Here is a 15,662-nt window from a genome sequence, read left to right on the forward strand (position 1 = left end):
ACTGTGCGAATTTGAATCTGTTATCTGTTTCTGTATCTGTTCTGACGTCATTTGGAAGCTTGTATCCAACGACCTTTCTGTGACCTCTGAGTTCAAATCCTGTGGCTAAGTTATTCGAGTCGAGCCGACAAGGGCCAGGTCGATTAGATAACGAACCACGGTAGTCTGTTCTTGGAATCTTTGGGTATTGAGACTCTTGGTTCCGGTATACTCGACTATTACCACTTCTGTTACTGTTGAGGTGTTTTGGCCCGATAAGGGGTATATTTGGTTAACGGGATTTTGGTGTAAAGTGGTGCTCTACTGGATTAGACTGGTTACTTTATTTGGAAAGTTGATAGAGGGTCAACTATTATTTGATCAAGTTTCGGTAAAGCAAATGGGAATTTGGCTCCTGAGAGCCATCCGTATCCTTTCTATATATGGTGTTTGTTCATTTCTTTATTTGATTTGCCTATGTGACTAATTGAATATGAAGTCTCATGATTCATACTTGCTATTGTTTTCGTACCTCATTGAGCGTAAGCTCACCCCCTCTTCATTATCTTTGTTTTCCTTACAGGGAACCACACTTTGAACCGTGATTTTGAGAAAAGGCCGAGCTGGTATATATGTTATTTTGTTAAGCTCTTTTGCGACCGAAACCCTAATCGTATTTTCAACAACATGGATACTTTGGCTTGTACTTTAGTTGATTTGTTCAAGACTCCGATGTAAATGAGTATTTAACCTTGGTTGTTCAGTGTATTGATTTGAGATGTTGCTCTCCTGTGGATTTGGTAAGTTATCTTTGAGCGTGGTGGTCTTCATTGGATCGTTTTCTTAGAGTCCTATTGCACGGAATATAGGGTTTGGGTGATTCATTTCCGTAGTCCTGGCGAGAGTTGGGCGGGGCGGTCCGCCGAACCCTTTGGTTCGCCTTAGGGTGAAGTGGGGCTGTCACACATATTGCTTCACAAAAGCTGTTGACAAATCCAACTAGGTTTTGACCTCTCTAGACTTCAAATTTGAATACCAATTTAAAGCATCTCCCTCCAAACTTTCCGGAAATAGACGCATAGGTAAATTTTCATCATCCACAGGTTTACCTAACTTGTTTGCAAACATCTTGAGATGCGTCTTAGGATTTGTAGTTCCATCATATTTGCTGAATTTAAGGGTTTTGTATCCCAACGGTAGCTGAATATCTGGAAAAAGACACAATTCATCGTAGTCCAATCTACCATGCCTACTCAATCCTTGATTTTTTTTCATAAAATCATCGAATCGATCCAACTTTCTCAACAGGTCCTTGTCAATAGGTGAGGGTTGTTCCTCCATCGCCGCCTTTCCTTGAGATGCAGTATCCAGTACAAATGGCTCTGTAATGTGGTGGTAGGTCCCTGAGGGTTGGGAGGACTGTTCAGATTGGTTTGTGGATGGGTTTGAGAGATTTGACTATTGGTTGGGTTCATCAATATATAATTTGGATGCATATAGGAAAAGTCTGAGTTTAGTTGAGTAAAGGTATTTTCAAGAGGGTTAGCGAAAGGAGGAAGGAAAGTTGTTTGGGTATTGGATGTGTGGGGTGGTTGATAATCTTGTGCAGGTGGGTGATTATCAACTGGTTCTTGGTCGTTCATGACACCACTACCACTGTTTTTTGCGACCAACTGATCGATTACATGCCTCTGTGCGGCCATTTCTACACTTAACTCATTGAACTTGCCAAGTACTTCACTTAACTGAGCTCCCAATGCTGTGAAGTCCGGTGACGTAACCATAGCAGATCTTTCCAAAGTTTCTAACACTGAACTCATGTTTACAGGCTGTCTCAAGGCTTTACTTCGGGACCTGGTGATGATGGGGTTTCTTTGAGTAGCTATTGTGAAAAAAAATACCTGATAGTGGAGAAAAGAAATTGATTTAGGAATGGATTTTCTGTCAAATTGCTGTAATTTATCCAAGAAAAAAGAAAAAACATGAATTAGTAGATATTTAAATAATTCGGATGCATGTCCTATGAAGGAACCCTTTTTACACTAGGGTCGGCCTAACTTGATGCAATACTTTCGGAGCAAAATTTCAATTTCAAACCTATAAGTGAATCAAAGTAGAAATCCTCGTTAAATACTGACAAATTTAATCATTTTTTATAGCTTCATTGATAGTTCGGCTGATTATTTTTACAAAATCCTCATGCCTTGCTAAACTAGTACGTTTAGACTCCTTAGAATTTCCTATACCAAGTTTTCGAATTCCTTTTTGAATTTTGTCAAATGCATCCAGTACTCTTTCCAACTTTTCAATTTTTCTTATCCCCCTCTTTAATTGTGATCGGGCGTCCTCCAAGGCATGGTCGGCCACTATAAGCTGTAATTGGTAATCCTCAAGCTCTTTCTTCAATTTTTCTATCTGTTCTTCAGGGCTAGCGGGAGCAAACTGTGACTTTTGTGACAGCCCCACCTTCCTCTAAGGCGAACCAAAGGGGTTAGCGGACTGCCTGCCCAACTCTCGCCAGGACTAACGATGCAGACTAGAACTATCTATTGCGATCCAGAACTTACAAACGAGCGTAAACAAGTCAAAATGGTAAAATAACCCAAAATAAAAAAAAATGAAATCCAGAGTCGGCCATGAATAGTAACCAACCCGTCAGAACCCAACCGAAATAGCTAACAAACATTCACATCTGAACTTTAGCGTTTACAAATCAAAATGACATTCAAAAGTTAATATATATACACGGTTTGCCAACTCAAAAGAGAAAATGCCCCAAAAGTATATTTAGGATTTTAATACATGAGCTATACAAAAGATATGTTCAACTAGCTCAATTTGGCAGCCTTTTGTCAAATCCAGTCCAAAAGTGTTTATTTTCCTGTAAGGAAAACAAAAGGGAACAGAAAGGGGTGAGCTTGCGCTCAATGAGGTACCAAACAGATAGCAATAAAATCATGGCATTTCACGTTTAGCAAATCAAGTACACATGCCAGATGTAAAGCAAAGGAACCAATGATTCAAATCAGAAGGATACGGGTGGCTCTCAGGAGCCAAATTTCCAGCGCAGTACTTGATCCAAACCAGTTGACTCTCCGTCAACGTATATAGAACCAACGCGTCCGTAGACCCCTCTTTACACCGAATTCCGTCCACCAAACACCCCTTTACCGGGCCCGCTCACCTCAACAGAAACAGAAATGGTAATACTCGAGTATACCGGAATCAAGGGTCTCAATACCCAAAGATCCCAAAACAGACTACCGTGGTTCGTTATCTAATCGTCCAGGCCCTTGCCGGCCCGACTCGAATAACTTAGCCACAGGATTTGAGCTCATAGGTCACAGAAAGGTCGTTGGTTACAAGTTTCCAAACGACGTCCGAACAGATACAGATACAGATACAGAGACAGATATCAGATACAGATACAGATTCAGATTGGCACCAAAATTGGCATATGAACAGACAAGAGAACGAGTGTGATAAAGTACACCCTCGTCTCAAACAAATTAAATAGATTGCAGAGCAAAAATCAAGTTAAACAGAAATAGGGGGGAGTGGTACACTCACCGGCTCAACTTCAAAAGTTTTCACTTCAGATTGGCCTTAATCGCCAAGAAACCCTAAAATAATCAAAGTAAACTAATTGAAGGTTTCATATCCAGAATCGAGTAAACAAAATACACATGAGGCTCATCTACACGTCGTACGCCTTGCCAAATAAATACTAATGCAAGGGTGGAAAACATGGTTTTCTTGGAAACGAAAAGGTAACATGAAGACCTAGGCGCAAACAACCCAAAAGCCCTTTGCTCAAATCACAAGTAAATCCAACTAACCTTCAAGTAAAATTTCGGCAGCATATCCCTTGTTTTTACCTATTTTCCAGCCATCATGGCTTCATTATTTCCTCAAATCAGTCCCAACATCTCACACAAAATTCATCTCATTTCCCAAAAGCCGTTCACTAGGCTCAAAGTAAAAGTTAACTAAGACATGACCGGAATAAGAGTAAGCCTTAAAACATGCAAACAAGTACAATGAGACTCGATAACTAATCATAAATCAGTGCCAAATATGACCCCAATAGGGTTCCATAAACATATACAAACATTAGAGAAAACCAGAAAATTCGGAAATGCAATTAGCTTTGGCCTTAAAAAAACAGTTTTTGACCTCTTTTTGCGGTAATGGCACCAAATGCCCTAGAATTATCGGATGAAGGTGTAAGACCCACCATTTCGAAGCTAAACGACAGGGCTACAACATCACAGAAGGTCACTCAACCCAGTTTTGAGTGCAAACAGGTCAAAAATGCAAGATACCACATCCAAAACGTAAAACAGATTCACCAAAATGCATTCTAGCGGAAACATCATAACTCAAGCTCTACAAGTCCAAATCCAGAAATTCCAAAACCAGCTGAAAGCTAAGAAATAGGGCTAAATTTCATCAGAAGGCCTCAACAACCAATTCGGAAGCAATTCAGACCAAAACACCCAATTACAGTCGCAAATCTCGATTTCGGGTAAAACCAGAACAGCAATAGTAATTTCGACTTATCTCACTCTACACTACTCCGATTGACCTGAAATTTTGTAGGCACCTCTAAAATGTCATTCCCTACAACTTTCATGTTTTAAGCCAAGGCCAATTCGGCCTCTAACAAGGACCTAAAATTTCGGACAGAATGAAGAACAAGGAACCCTAGTTTTTTTCAATTTTCTTCCAAAACAGAAATTTCTTGCAATTAATCACTTTTTCCACCTCCTATCTTCCTCAAATATCATTTCCAATCATCATACATAACCACATAATAATAATCATATGAAAGCAGAAAAATCCTAATTAAATAGAAAGTGTCATCAATCTCAACCAAAATCATGAAATAACACCAAAGATCATCACTTTAACTCACTTAGGTTGCTCATTAAGCATTATTGGAAAGAGAAAAGGAGTTTCTTCACTACTCACCTTGATACCCAAAGGAATGGAGCAACCTTGCACTTAAATCTTCCAAATTACTTCACAAAACAACTCACTATCACTCCCTTAAGGGTTTCTATGGAACAAAAACAAGATTAAACGGTTGATTGGTTGAATTTGAGCAAGATTGAAGCAAGAGTTTGGAGAGTTTTTCTTTCCCTTTTGTTGCTTGAAGAGAATCGGCCAAGGAGAGAAGAAAATAAGGAAATTTTTGGTCAATTTTGATATTAATTTGGTAAAGACATGAATAGTGGTCATACAAGTCAATCCAACCAAATGGTGACACTTGTCACCTAATTAATGAATCTCTATCTCTTTGTTCCCTCTCACACCAATCCAAATAACATCCTCTACTTATCCCTTAACACCTGGTAAATTAAATCCAGTATCCAAAACTTAACCTAGTTGGTCGAAAATTGCCGAACTTTTCGCACTAGTGGGTCCCACGTCCGGTATTCACTCTTAATTTCTCAAAACCTATTCAATACTAGAAAAATCATCTAAAAATTATATTTACTCATAAAATTTATCTAGAAAATTTTCCGGATACAGAAAGTGCAGAAAACAAATCATTGAAAATAAGAAAACCTAGAAATATAATAAAACCTAGAAATTGGAAAAATTACGGGTTCTCACAACTTTTTTCTTACTTGTCCGACTATCAGTTTGATCCACTCATTATATCCTGAAATGACCTTGGGTTCCAATTTGTTGACTTGATCCAAGTGCAGGTTCTCTAAACTACGAAGATTTCCCCCCAAGCTTCCAATACCATGCTCCGACTTTCAGCAACTGTGTTGAATATGATATTTCCAATCCCTCGTATCATCGAAATTCTTTGCGGATACCCAAATTGCCTCATGACTCGTTGCAAAATATATGCGACCAATCCATTGGTACTTGCTAGGGAGATAAAATTATGTTGGGTAGTCGTGAAAATCAAATCCCTAATTTTTGTCCAATCCAAAACCCATTGTATCTTATTAGGTGTCAAGTTATCGAACTCTTGGATGAACTGGCTTGAAGATGCAATTCGATAATACTTTTTGACTCTTTCTCGGTGTGATTCGATCCAATTCTCTGCAAGGAGACAAGATCCTAAGGGATTAGGCGCTTTCTTCGCTAGATGCTCCATTGCCCATATTTGGAGTATCAAATTTGACCCATAGAAGAAATCTCTCTTCTTTTGACATTCCATAGTGGCCGTGAAGATGTCGGCAATAACTATAGGTACCAAGGTAGAGGTCGTTCCATTAATTCCTAAAAATAGACTCTGGACCATGTTGATAGTGTAAAATGCGATCTTTCCATACTTCTGCGGGAACAACAACAGATTGACCAAAGCTGATCCAAATGCTTGCACTCACTTCTTTTCCCATTGTTCTTTACTTATGAAAAAATTGATTCGGTACCATTCATAAGATCCCCTTTCTTCAAATCATTCACACAGAAACTCTAACGGGCACGATCTCGCATCCAGGTATCGGTCCATGCTAGCTTGCCTTAATCCCAAAAACCTATAAAACTGTTTTCTTGTTCCACTAGTTAGATATACCATAGGGTAACCTTTCCTATGTATCTACAATAGTCCTTCTATTTCTTCCAAAGTCGGTGTTAGTTCACATTCACCGAATCGAAAAATAGAACCTTTTGAATCCCAATATTCAAGTAAAGCATGAATGATCGCAACATTTGGGATTATGTGTAGAAGACTCGGTAAATGCCCCACATACTTGAACAATCTTTTCATCTCATGTATCATATTATTTTTCCAATCTGTTAATTCTCGAGGTATCTGGTTCAACATTCTGCTAGGAGCCATCTGAGGAGAAATTTCACTTTTAATACCTTACCTTGAGATTTTACCCCTTAGGCAATACAAAATTGTAAACATGCAAGTCTCATTAGATTACATATCCGAAACACGAGGTGGCTTATTTCTAACGTGGGATTCCCTATGCGGCATTCCCTTTATGGTTAATGCATGATGACAATTTTGTAGACACCAAATTTTTAGGGTATTTTTGTTTACTATTATTTTTATTTTTTTATGTTAGTTTTATTTACTTTTGGTCTTTTATTTTTATTTTTAAGTCATTTTAGCATAGAATTTATCGAAAAAAAAAAAGAAAATCATTCACAAAAAATATGCTTTATTTCTTTTAGATTTGAGTTTACTGTTATTTACTCAAAAAAAATCTTAGCTTTGTTGTATTTTATTCCTAATTTTGTTCATTTTATCCGATTTCTTTACTTAATATTTTTTTTTTCATTTTTATCAAATTATTATTTCAAAAAAAAACCGCTGCACATGCAGCAGCATGAAAAAATAATATCATTTTCACGGGAGATTTTTCTAGTTCTTTCTTGGCTCCCAATGGATCGGATGGCTAAAGTTTTTGGTAGAAACCAACCCTTCATCCTCACCTTTGAGGTGAGGGTTTAGGGGTTATGGGTTCCTATAAAAGGAATAGCCGCAGCCCAGAAGGAGTGAGAGGGAGTGTGTGTGTGTGATGGAAGAAAGAAAAACCAGCAAAGGAAAGAGAGCTAGCGGGAGAGTTGATCAGAAAATAGAAGGGATGATGGCCATAGAAAAGGATCTGGTCGACAACTAAGAGAGAGAGCCTATTGACGACTGAGTAGGAAAAGCTAGGGAAGAAAAGAACGAGGAGAAGAACAGGGGGTCGTTGGGACTGTTGATCTTCACGTCTGTCACCATTTTAGTCCTCCATCAGCGCCGGTAGATCATCACCGAGGTATATTAGTCTAGAACTCATGCCAAGTTTGGATTTTTTTCCTGTTGTTCCTGTTTTGGTTTATGATTGAGGAACGCGTGGGGTTTTGACCTGGGATTGTTAGGGACAGTAGTTTGGGCTCCTCGATGATGGTTTTATAACGAATTTAAGATGCTTTGTGTGGTGTTTATGGCTGATGTTTATGATAAATAAGCCCAGTAAAGTGTAGATCTTTTCTCCCTGTTATCAAATTTGCATGACCTGTCATGTTTGCTACCATGTGTGAATCCAGGAGTATAGCCAAGGGTCGAGAGAGATAGTTTATTTCTGCTATTTCCTTACATTTTCGTGCATTTCATAGGCCAAAGATGATCCCTTTTCGTAGTTTACCGGTTTACTTTTTGTATAGCCTTGTTTGATGATCTTGTTTCTTGGGATCAGATTATCTTGGGTTGAAGTTTGTGTATAAGAATCCGCTGCTGCAACAAGCTCGAGGTTCTCGATTTATTGCAGCAGCATGGACAGTTTTGTCTCTCATTGGTTTGGTTGCTGGAATTTGTTTTAGTTGCTTGAAGTGTTTGGATTGCTGGTTATTTGACGGAGTACCATGTGCATGCTGGCCGTGGATCCCTTTCTTTACATCTTTCCTACATTTTTCATATTTAGTCGTACTTTGAATATGTTTGGAAAGCGAAGAATAATTTTTGCTGCAACACGCTTGTAGTTTTCGACTTGTTGCTGTAATCTTGACACGAAAAATGTCGATCTTTTGGGTTGTCGTAACGAAAGTTTTTATGCTCATTGACAGTAGCTCTAGGTGTAATTCCATTCTGAATGTGCACAGCCTATCCCTTTCCTTTCACTTCAAAGTTCAATATGTGGGTGTGAGTATGCTTGTTGTGTTAGAATATTGTTCCTTGATCAGAATTTTGAAAAGAATCAGAAGTTTTGAAGCTTCCTTGTTCGTTCCATGTTTTCTATACATTTTTTGGGCATTGTACTTAAAGTTTGTGTTTTGAATCTTTTAATTGGGAACTCATGTATAAAGTCTATTAGTTTTTTTAAAAAAAAAAAAAAAAACCACAGGTCTTGTGTTTCATTCTTTCGTTCGTTTCATGCTTTGGTTTTGGGTTGGAGTAGTTCAGAATTTTTTATATCATTTAGTTGAGTTGTTTTTCCCTTTTACCTCTCCTTAGTTCCATGCTCCTATGGTTGGTAGTTGAACGAATAAACTAGAATTTGTTTGAGTTGGAGTGCATGAATGTAGCTAGGCTGGAAAGAGCAGAAACAGCATTAGAATGGTTACAGAAAACATGCAAGATTTATTGCAGAAAGCTCCTTCATAACTTTGCATGAAAAAGCTGCATTTCGTTTCACATGTTTTGCCGATTTTCCTTTGCCCTGTAACAGCCCAAAAGCTGGGTTTCCTTACCTTGTTTGCGTGATCACCATGGGCTTTGTTTATAACTTTGGCCATTTTTCTGGGTTGCTACAAGCTATGAGCTCGCAGCAGAAATGGTAGAAGCAAAAATAGCTTCATACGGCCGAAAGCTTTGATTGCATGCATGCAAATCTTTCAAAATTTGCATTCCAACCCCACATGTTCCTCCTCATGTTACAAAGGCCTAATTATATTCTAGAATCTTGCAATTTGGTCCTAGAATAATTGCAATTTGAACCATTACTTGACCCCTTCTTTGCTGTTGGACCCGTGAATTTCCCAAAATGTGTTAATTGGGCTTGAGTGATTGATTAATATTTGCAATTGGGTCTTTGGTAGTTTTTCTATTTTAGAAATTTGATCAATAATTTACTTTTCCTGGAAATTATGCATTATTTGATTTCATTTAAGTTGCAATTGGGAGGGATTTGGTGATTTTGTTTATACTTTACTATTTAATTGGTGCATTGACCCTTTTATTGTTTTGAAGCTAATATTTCCTTCATTTCATTACCATTGCAAGAGAGGTAACCTCTATCTCCTTCATTTTATTTCTCCTACGTGCTCCTACATGTTTTGTGTGAATATGCATGCTTTAATTCGTTTTTCATTTTATTAATGTTTAATTGCCCGTTTCACTTTCTTTTTATTTCGCCTTCTTTAATTGGCAAGTCATTTGAGGGCATTTGAACCCCAATTTGTAATAGCTAGGTTTTAACGCCTCTTTCGAAAACATGTCTTAGCTAGCCAATGTAATAGTTAGGATTTACTTTTTTAAGTCTTCTCCCTTTAGATTGTAGTAGGCATTCCTTTTTGTAATAGATAGGGCTTGTGTGCTATGTGCTTGTGTGTGCCTATATGCCTATGTGTTTAATCGCTTTCCCTAAGATTCTGCATCTAGACAAGCATGCTTATGTGTTACGTGCTATGTGAAACTATGTGTTTTTGCATGCCTATTTGCTTTTAGTATTATATCTGATTATGTGGATGGAATGTACGTTACCGTGGCTAGTCCAATGCTAGTCATGGTCTTCCCTTCGAGCTCTTATAAGTCCAATACTTGTGAGAGAATGTTAGTTAAGGGCTAGTCCAACGCTAGACCCTTAGAAATCATTCTACGCGTTAGATCATGATTGTGTGATAGAATCACTTCATCTCATGCATCTCTTTACTTTCTAGGGCCTCTTTTACCATGTTGCATGACACTTTCCTTATATATGTATATCCCTTCCTCCATATTTTCCCTTATATGTATATTACTTGCCCCCTTTGTATGAAACATGACATTAGACTTGCATTCCCATTTAAGAATTAGAACTAGGCTAGTACATTTGCATGATTAGATTAGGAAAAACTCCTTGGATATGGGATATGGACGAGTTTGGCTTCTCTAACCTTAGCACGCTCGTATTCCCTCTATTAAAGGGAGCATTGAAAGTCACGAGTATAAGTCCCCCGCACCCATTATGATGCATTCCTTTAGGTCATACACATTTGTATATTATTATTTTCTTTACTTTTTCTTTCTTTCGAGTCTCATGACTTGTATTATTCATGACTTTTTCGAAGAGTCTTTATTGGGCGTCACAATTAATGTGATTGATACCAAGTAAACTTTGAAGATACATTTCGACCCCCTAACACCCTCCTAGGTCTAGGGTATGCATTCATATAGTACATCCAAATGTGATAAATCTTAAGGATAAAATAAGAAAATCTTTGACTAAATCGCGCAACTAATCATGGTTAGGTTGAAAGGGTGCCTTGGATTCTTATTCTTGCCTTCCCTTTCTTCAAATGTGACTCCCGAATCTTTTTTCCTAATTTTCGTAGACTTAGAGTCGTTTAAAAGGGTTTTTCTACTTTTTTCTTTAAAAAATTCTTTTTTAGGTGACTTGGTGCACCTTAACTCTATACCAAATGGCGAGTCCATTTTCCACTCAAAAAACTCTTTTTAAACTATATTTTGGGTCAAATCATCGCATTTTCAAATCCCATCTAGATCCATATTTTTCTTTATTTTCTAAAAAAATCAAAAACTCATTTTTCAACCAAAAATTAATCAAAAATTCTTTTCCTAAACTCGTCTTTTATTTTCTCATTAAAAATGGGGCGTGACAAATTTATTAAAGCGTATTAAATATACAATGAAATAATTGAAATATGACCTAAAAGTGCCCTATTTAAACGCCGGGGCAAGCCTAAAATGATGTTCAATACATAGACGTATGCAATTAACTAAAATTTAAATGTGCTTGATATAAAAGGCGGTCTTGTCCTAAACGAGTACCATGCCAGGACTCTTATTTCTAAGGTTTGTGTATGCATAAAAAGAGAAAACAAGAAGTGGTTAGTTCAACAAATAACATATAGTACGTTGGGACAATAAATGATACAAGAATGGAAAGTAAAGGAAAAGGGGTGAAATCCCTCCCCTCGTGTCTAATGTTCCTAATTGGGTAAGACTTGACTTTATCCTAAATAATTTCTAATATGGATGCATGAGGTTTGGCTTATTAATGCATCTAGACTCGATAAGGTTTCAGGTGCCCAAGCCTTCAGACAAGAGGTGAAGGGTCATCAATCTCAAGGCTTTCGATCTGTGACTTGAGTGATCCCTTAGGTACCGCTATGGGCGCAGCGCACACCATCCGCATACCTAAGGAAATCGATTCTAATCTTACAAGGAAATGTGGGATGGCGCCCATGAGAAAATAAAAATAGGGTGAAAGTAATGCATGCACGTATGAAGTGCTTTCCTTTGAGGGGGGGATTATCATTAAAATATGCGTGGAGGCTCTAAGGTGATATTTCCCCCACCCAAGATACAAGCGCGATACAAGTACATATAAACGTAAATAAATGAAAATAAATAAACAAACCATCACATATGCGGATATCAAGAGACAGTCACGTGCGTGAAATGCAATAATCCTAAAAATGAGGAAAAAGAAAAAATAAAAGAAATATGCAACCTAAGCATCCAAATATGATAAATAAAAGGGTTAAAAAGAGAAAATACAACTAAACCAAATGCTTGGACTCTCTAGCCTTCCCCAGTGGAGTTGCCAAGCTGTTGCACCCTATTTTTCGCGATGAAAATAAATATTTATAAAAGATGTGATTTTAAAAACATAAGTGAAAATGGACCTAAAATAGGACTTTTAAAAAATGTGACAATTTGGGTCCAAAATTTAGTCTAAAAGGGTTTTCAAGAAAAAGAGGAATTGCCACTTGGCAATTGAATTTTGGTGTACCAAGTCACCCAAAAATATTTTTGACAAAAGTAAAATAAAACCCTTTTTGACAATTCCAAGTCTTTGAAAAACAAGAGAAAATGAGTTCGGGAGTCACGGTTGAAAAAAGGGAAGGCAAATGTTCGATTAAGTTAAACCTAAGGCACCCTTTCAACCTAGTCTAAGTTAGTTGCGAGGTTTAGTCAAAATTTCTTAATTTAACTCTTAAATTTATTACGTTTGGATGTTTCCTACATGAATGCAAATCTAAATTTAGAAAATATCGAAGGGACAAAATGTTCATTCAAGGGTTTAATTGATACCAATCGCGTTAATTGTGAATGCCAAAATAATTTTTTGAAGAAGCCACGAAAGTTAATGAAAAGAGAAGAAAATTAAAGTATATACATAGATATAAGTGATCAAAGAATAGGGATGCATCATAATGGGTACGGGAAACAAAAACTCGTGACATAATTTTTCTTATACAGGGATTAATTGGATATTTAAACTAAGAAATTATAATCACCCATTTCCCATGTTTGAAGAATAATTCTCCTAACATGAACAAGCAAATAAACTAATTTAAATGAGATACAATTCTAAATGACATGATTAAGACATATAGAGGGTAGGGGGTAGAGGATAATATAATAGAAGATATCATGCAAATAAGAAAAAGATCCTATAATAAAAAATATGCATGAAAATTTAATGGATATCATACAAAAGATGAATCTAATGCGTGAACGATCTAAGGGTCTAACGTTGGACTAACCCATTCCTAAAGAATCTTACTAGCATTAGACTAGCAAGTGGGTGGAGGGAGAAACCACAACTAGCGTTGAACCAATGTGGTAACGTCATGCAATCATAATACACAGAAAAACAAAGAAATTATAAATTAAAATAAATAAACACATAAGAGCACGTAACACATAACACGTAAATATGATATTTAGATGTAAAGATCCTAAGAAAACGAATAAACACATAAGCACACGAGCATGCAAACACATAAACAAATAAAAGCGAATAAAGACCTAACTACTGCATTTGGAGGCCCTAATCACAATATAAAGGGGTAAAGAATAAAAAATAATAACCTAACTATTACAATTTGGCATTTAAATGCTTTAAATTAAAGTAAATATACGAAAAATAAACACAAATAAGGTGAATAACTAAATAAAATAGAATAAAAAAAATAAAAAAATTCAAAAAAAAACATGCAATTACACACATAAAATTGCATAGGAGCACATAGGAGGATTTAAAATAACACAAGGAGATACCTCTCTTGACGTAGTAACTAATGGGGAATCGGATTTTGCCCTATTTAACTCCAAAATCAACAAAAATCATCAAGGCACCAATTTAATTAACAAATAAATCATAAAGAATGGAAATAAATATGAGATCAATCAATTGAAACACTTAAATGAAATGCAATCAATAATTAAAAGATAAAAGTAACTTCCATTTAAGAAAATCAAATCTGCCAGAGATCTAATTGCAAAAATTAATAAAGTTTTGAGGGTCAAATTATAATTATCACAAAATGTTGGGGTCCAAATTAATGAAAAATAAAATTTAAGGACTCATTTGTAATTAAAATAAGTATCTAATTGAAAGAAGCCTAAAGTATTTAGCGTCACAGTATAATAAGTCAAAAGTAAAAGGACTATTCTGCAAATTTCGTCACCAGATCACTTAAGAAATTGGGCCACTGGGCTATTTCCATTATTATTTGGGCCAAAAGGCCATCAGACCCACACAAAGGTCCAAAGAAAAATATACAGGCCAGCCCATATTTTTATCCAAATCAACCCAAACACAAATGCATGGGTCTAGCCTTCCAACCCAAGCTAAAAACCCCAATAAATAAGCCAACAACCTATTGGCCAAACCAAACTAAATAAACCTTTTAACCCAAACATCTATTTCATTAAAACCCAATAAGATAATAAATTCACTAAAACAAATTAAGGTTTAATTATACCCCAAATCACAGAAACAACATGCTTAGAAATGCACTTAAAATATGAAAAAGAAGATAAAAACTCAATAGGGACATGACTGGTTCAATTACAAAAGCGTTTGGACCATAATGTAATTATTTGAAAGTTGGGAGGCTAAACTACGAATTTTTCAAATTATTATGCAAAGCTTCCGAAATCATCTTCTGCAACTTTGTCCTACAACATTCTGTTGGTGGCAATGGCTACCGCTGATGGTGTCATAGTTGCCGATTGTCAGCGATTTTTCCTGTTATCAAATTTCATCAAAATAGACATTCCAACTCAATTTTTCCCGTAGATCCCGTTTTTGAACTTAGTTTTTACAAAAAATGAATTAAAAATGGCAAAATTGCCAAATTACAGCCACGATTTTTTTTAAAACACTATAATCACCACTAAAAATCATAAAATTTATACTACAACACTCTTTGTGATTTTTACAATATAATTATGAATTGAAATCAATAAAAACAACAACAATTATGATAAAATTAAATCAAAATAGCCCCTAAAAATTACAATAATAATAATAATAATAATGAAAAAACAAGAGAAAAATATAAATCGGCAACTACACATACATTTAATCTAATTAATTAACAAATAAAAAAAAAGAAAGAAATACCTCAACGGAGGTTGTATTCTCTTGGCTGAAGTTTTGATGCAATTTCCAGCTCCAATTATTTAGCTGCTACCTCCCTTTTTGTTGTGCAAGTGTGTTGTCCGGTTGCGAGCCTTTTCCTTCTTCTCCTGTCTTTTCTTTCTTCTGTCCGATGCCAAGAGAAGGAGCCAATGGAAACTGAGGGCCTGTGTAGCAAATTTGGAGAACTCCTTTCTTTTCTTCGTCTGATGTCTGGGAGAGAGCCGAGAGGGAGAGTCCAGAAAGAGAGAAGTTGAGAGAGTCTTTTTTTTTTTCTCTGCCCCTGCACCCGAGGACTTATGGAGCAAAAATTTCCTTCTGCTTCTTAATCTTTCCGTTGCCTTCTTCGGATTCTTTAGTCAAAGAAAGAAAGAAAAAAGAATCATCATGATGTTCACCTTTTTTTTATTTTGATTTAAAAAAAATATATATATCTACAAAAATAAAAAATATATATATATTAAAATGTAAGAAAATAAATTACTCATCAAACAGAAAATAATCAAGAAAACATTAAATTTTGACAAAAATTTGGTATCTACGACTGCCACAATGTTTCCAAATCTGACCCCAAAGTCCCTAGGTTCGCACTTCTTCGCCAAAGCCTGCAACTCGTCTTCTTCA

The 15,662-nt window shown here is 36.3% G+C and overlaps 1 long non-coding RNA gene across 1 annotated transcript; it reads right to left on the bottom strand.

Annotated features, from left to right (window-relative positions):
- Positions 1–2,723: 2,723 nt before the first annotated feature.
- LOC140008066 (uncharacterized) lies at positions 2,724–15,417 on the bottom strand. The gene is made up of 3 exons (XR_011815480.1): positions 13,673–15,417; positions 3,550–3,602; positions 2,724–2,860 (listed from the first exon to the last, which is right to left on the bottom strand). It is a non-coding gene; the product is annotated as an uncharacterized lncRNA (long non-coding RNA).
- Positions 15,418–15,662: the final 245 nt, after the last annotated feature.

This window comes from Coffea arabica, chromosome 6c (assembly GCF_036785885.1).
Source record: "Coffea arabica cultivar ET-39 chromosome 6c, Coffea Arabica ET-39 HiFi, whole genome shotgun sequence".
NCBI lineage: Eukaryota > Viridiplantae > Streptophyta > Magnoliopsida > Gentianales > Rubiaceae > Coffea > Coffea arabica.